Below are 5,958 nucleotides of genomic sequence, written 5' to 3' on the forward strand. Positions count from 1 at the left end.
GCAAAAATATAAAGAAAGTCGGAATTAGGCCTCTTCTTCAATTTCAAGCCACAGGCCCAAAAATTGGCCCAATCTTCCCTACGACCCAGTCCATTTCGAACTGGGTCGACCCAGTCCATAACCCAAAAGACTCAAACCCCATTTGTCTTTCATTTTTACAAAACAAAAACAAAACAAAAAAAAATAAGAGAAGAAAACCCTAAAAATCTAAACCATCCGCCCCCCCTCTCCTATCTTCTTCTTCTTCCTCAAGCTCACATCCCTTCCAACCATGGCTGCCCCTCTCCCATTCCCTTCATCCCCACATCACACTCACACACACACTCACCAAACACATCCAAGCTGACCTCCCATGAACGACCTCAAGAACCTAAGCGACCAAAGCTTCATCGAGCTGCTTCATCTTCCAATCCAAACATGTTGCGGACTGCTGCTGCCATGGTTGCCATTAACGCTGCTTCAAGCTCGAGTTTTCTACTTGCTGCGTTGACCACCTTCCTTCTCCTCGACGAACAGCTGCTACTGCCCGTCGAACCCACGCGAACGCCACCCAAACCAGTCCGGCAGTCCCCCGAGCTACTGCTGTCCGCCATAGCCTTCCTCCTCGTCGAGCAGCTGCTCGACGTCCAGTCGTCCCCAGCTGCGGACTGCTGCTCCTTCCTCTCCATCTTCTTCGTTTATTCGTCGTTTTTTCGAATCGGTTAGTTGGTTTATGTTTTCAAATTTCGTCTATATTTTTTTGTTGTTCGTTGTTTTTAGGATTCAAAATCGATAAATGATTCAATGTTTGTTTTGTTTGTCCGTAGTTGAAATAATTTTAGTTTGTTCATATATTTCGTTAAATTAATTTTCAGATTTCAAAATAGAAGTTTAATTAGTTGTTTTCATGTTTATTTCATGTTTGTATTATTGTTTAAGTAAGTATTTGTTAGTTTGATGTTTGTTAGATTCAAATTGAAATTTAATCAACTATTTCTTCAATTTGTTTCATGTGTTTATGTATTGTTAGAAATTGTTAATATTGTTAAGTTCAAGCTTAAGTTCATAATTGTTTATTCGTCAATCTTGTTATTTGTCTAAAAAGAATTTAGTTGTGTTAAAGGAAATATATTGATTTAATCGTTTAATCCGTCATGTTTGTTGTGTTAAAATAGATTCATTCATGTTCATACTTTGTTTGGATGATCTTGAATCCGAATTTTGTATAGTTTGATTTCTTGTTTACCATTTGTGATTATTTCTTGAATTTGTCTCATAAAGTTTAATATAGGAATTGTTGTTGTAATGTTGTTAGAGTAGTTGATTTTAAGTTCAATATTATTGAATTTAGAAATCAAAATATACTTGTTTGTTGTTGTTGTTGAATCCGAAAATAGGATTGTTTGTTGCTAAAATATTGTTCAATCAAATTTTAGTTGTTCTTTGTTGTTCAATTTGTGTTCATGTGATTTGTTGTTGAAATGTTGTTGAAATCATGTTCATGTGCTTTGTTGTTGAAATGTTGTTAAAATCGTGTTCATGTGATATTGTTGTTATGATGTTCATCCGTGTTCATATTGTTGTTTGAACATTGTTAGAAATTGATCATATTGTCTATATTTTGGTTAAGTTTGATTAATTGATGTGTTATAGCTGATGGGTAGTTTGGTAAATTTGTAGTACGTTCAGGGGTAGTTTGGTAATTTCAGTAAGGTCGGAGGGGGTAGTTTAGGAATTGTACATTTTGAAATTGTTTATTTGAAGCATGGGGGACAAAATGAAATGGGGTGGGTTGTGATATAGTTATTTAATATAAAGGGGGGACAAGATTTAATTTAAAGGGGAATCTTGCATTATTTTAAATGAAGCATGGGGGACAAAATGAAATGGGGTGGTGTGATATGTTTATTTAATATAATGGGGATGAGTGAGAAGATAATGAGTTTGGTAGAGAAAATGGGTTGATTTTAATTGATTAAAAGATTTATGGGATGTGTTATAAGAAGTCTTGAAATCAGAATAAACAGGGAGATAGAGAAAAATACACAGATATGAGAGAGAGAAACAAATCTGAAAATAAGAGAGAGAAAAGGGCTGAACATTTAAGAGATAGAAAATTCCGAAAAATATTTAAGCTTTCAAATATAAAAAAAAACTAAAAAAAATATTCTGTTTTCTTTTGTTGTTTGAAATCAGAATTAATTGTTTTTTTTTTTGGATTACTACTCCACCGGTCTGTTACTGGGTTGTTACTGTTGTTGGGCTATTGTTGCTGTGTTGTACTGATTTTACTGCTGTTGCTGATTCTCATATTCATTTTCTTTTGCTTCCAATATCAGGTACACAACTGAAATGCTGTTTATTGTAATCTGAAATATGAAGCGTGAATACATATGAAGAATGAAAATTTGAAGTTTTAATTTTCGTTTTTATTTCTTTGTTCCTTTTGTTGATTGTATTTAAGCTATTTCATGAATTACTAAATAATAACTGGAATAAGAAAATAATATCATAAGTTAGTCTGTAATAAATCAGTTCGGCAAAATAGGTTAATTCACTAGTTATGAAGGCTTCAAGATTATAGGTTGATCATGAACAAGTAGCTAAATTTAGCTAAGACACGAATTTAAATTAAACATCGTAAATTAGGCATTAAGGCATGACTTGAGCTTAAGCAAGATTAAGAGAACGTTTAAGTCTAATAAACTTTCTAATAAGCTTTAGTAATTATGGTTAAATCTAGTTTCAAATGATTGTGAATAATTAATCTCAATAATTTTTTTTAAAAAAAATAACAATGCTGAGTTTTAATCTAGCTATATTTGTTTATTTTGAATATTAGTTGTTGAATTTTTATTTTATTTATAATTTCGAAATTAAGAGTGAAATTCCTTTTTCATCAATATTTGTATTAATCAAGCAATTAGCATGTCATGTCTTCTTAAAATAATAAAAGCTAGTAATAAATTAGGATTTTCTTTCTTTATTTTAGAGACTCATTTTTATAGAAAAATGTAGTCGTTTTAAGATTTGTCCAAATAAATGAGATGAGCCTCGCTTAATGAAATGTATAGATTGCGGGGCCCTCAATAAATGTACATTTAATCGCTTAGAATTAGGGAGGAGCCGTTTTAGCAAATTTCACGGCCCTACCCAAAATAATGATACGCTAGACTCTTTAGGCGCGATTTAATTAATTTTACCTTCTTAAACTCGGATGCGCATTTCATGCGACCCAAATCTAAATCCTAAAACATTGAATAAAAATGTGTTCCGGATTGCGGGTGCATTTCATGTGACGTAATCCAAAGACATGTTTTAAACGATGTTCACAATTTTCTAAAAAATAATAATTATAATAATAAAGCGGTAAAAGATAAAATTTGCACATGGTTCATAATTGTATTAAAAATCAGATAAATAAGCCGAATATAACAGTTGAGCGACCGTGCTAGAACCACGGAACTCGGGAATGCCTAACACCTTCTCCCGGGTTAACAGAATTCCTTATCCGGATTTCTGGTACGCAGACTGTAATATAGAGTCATTCTTTTCCTCGATTCGGGATTAAAATTGGTGACTTGGGACACCCTAAATCTCCCAAGTGGCGACTCTGAAATAATTAAACCAATCCCGTTTCGACTGTCCTTTAATTGGAAAAAACTCCCTACGCACCTCGCGGTGCCGGAAAAAGGAGGTGTGACAGCTCTGGCGACTCTGCTGGGGACTTAACCCAGAACCAGTGGTTCAGGGTTAGAAATTCGAGCTCATATAAATTGTTATATTTGGTTTTATCTGATTTTTACATGTTTGAGCCTAATGTGCTAAATGCTGCTTTTACCGCTTTGATATTACGTGAACTGTGTATAAACTGTGCCGAAACCCATCTCCTCTCTGAGTCTTCTAAATCATGAAGAAGGGTGTACTTCGTACGACTTCTTTTCTGTATAGTGTCAAATCCCAATTTAGAACGAGGTTCGGACAAGTTGCTAAGCCGGTGAAGCTTCTGTATTCCCGGTACGCTACCCCCCTCGGCTCGAGCTGTCCGCTCGGGTAAGCCAGGTCTAGAACAAACACCCAGGTTCTGAACCTAGTATAACAAAGCCACATGCCGGATCCCTAGTAGGAACGTTTGTTTGCATCACGTGCATCTGACTTTGGAGGCTCAACACAGGGGTTGAGTCTGTCTAGGACAGGTGCACCAAAAATGAAAATGACCATCCTGATGCATCTTACTTGTTACTACTTGCGCATTAATTTGATTCGGACTTGTGTGTTGACTGACTTGTGAATATCAGGAATAATATTTTGAAATTGAAAAAAAAAAGAAATAGCGGTTAGGGAATTGATTGTTTATTTTGAAAAGAAAACAAATGCCCAAATACTGTCAAAACTCTGCTGAAATTTTGAGAAAATGAAAAAAAAATGTCTTATTAGTTTGTTTTATTAAAAGCTAAGAAAAGAAAAAAAGTCGTTGTTCTGTTTTGTTTTTCAAAAAAGAAAATAGAAAAAATATATAGTTTGTCTTGCCATGAAAATGAAAATGAAAAAGAGTCTTATTTTTAAAATGGTTTTTTTTATTATTTATTTGCTTATGAAAATGCAAAAAATAAAAAAATAAAAAAAAGTCTTTCATTATTTGTCGCAAATATATATATAAATCTGAAAAGTTTTTTTTATTTCCAAAAAATATATATATCTTTATTTGTTGCAAAGAGTATTTGTCTTGCCAAGAAAATTCAAAGTAAAATTCCAAAAAAAATATGTCTTGCAAAAAATAATATAAATATCTTTATTTTCCATTGTTGATAAAACAAAAATAATAAAAATGTTTTTTTTTAAAAAAAAAAATCCGAAAATATTTTGATACTTCTTTCAAAATTGAAAAGAAAATTCAAAATTTAAAAAATATTTTTTAGAAGCATTTCTTTTATCAAAAGTAAAATTCCAAAAATATTTTTTTTTCTTTAGAATAAGAAAAAAAAAACAAATGGAAATTCAAAAAAAAAAAAAAAACTTGCTTTTACTTTTGAAATTCTCAAAGTTCAAATCAAAAGAAAAGGAATTTTTACAAGTCTTTCTTTCAAAAAGAAATCAATCAAAAAAAAAATATATATATACTTCCTTTCTTCTTTTGAAGCAGTTCTTTCACAGTTCCAATTAAAAAAAATATTAGTTCATTTACTTATTCGCGAGGCTCGAACTACGCGGGTTTGATTTTCACCAGATGTGAGATACGTAGGCAACCCTCATCGGGTCCAACCCCACATTTTGCTAAAAAAGCCAAAAACGAATAAGTAATAAAAAAAATATGTCATAAATAAGTCGGGTGATGTCCAACCCACCTTTTGCTAAAATAGCCAAAAATCAAAAATTTTAATCTTGTCATGAATAAGTCGGGTAGTGTCCAACCTCCCCTTTTGCTAAAATAGCCAAAAAAAAAAAACATGTCAAAATTTTAACTTTGTCATAGAGAAGTCGGATGACGCTGTTTTATGAAGGCATAGCCGAATGTTCCCGAAAGGGACACCGGGAGGCTGACTTTGCATAAACAGCCACCTTCGGGTCATTTTTAAGATTTTGTCCAGTTGACCCACACAGCCTTAAAAATCTTCGTCCCCGAGGCGTTGAAAGGCCGTGTTTGCAATATTGACTTTTCTAATTCGAAAAATGATAAAAAGAGTCATAAATAAGTCGGGTGATGCTGTTTTGTCAAAAATAGCCGAATGTTCCCGAGAGGGACGCCGGAAGGCTGACTTTGCATAAACAGCCACTTTTTTTGGGTCCTGTTTAGGATTTTGGTCTAGTTGACCCACACAGCCCTATAAATCTTCGTCCCCGAGGCGCTGAAGGGCCGTGTTTGCAACATCAGGTTTTTAGTATAATTTGAAAAGAAAAAAAAAAGAGTCAGCGGTCAGGTGAATACCGTTTGGATTTTTTTTAGTCAAAATAACCCGAGCCAACTTCGGCCGCGTCTTG

This window comes from Nicotiana sylvestris, chromosome 7, assembly GCF_000393655.2.
Source record: "Nicotiana sylvestris chromosome 7, ASM39365v2, whole genome shotgun sequence".
NCBI lineage: Eukaryota > Viridiplantae > Streptophyta > Magnoliopsida > Solanales > Solanaceae > Nicotiana > Nicotiana sylvestris.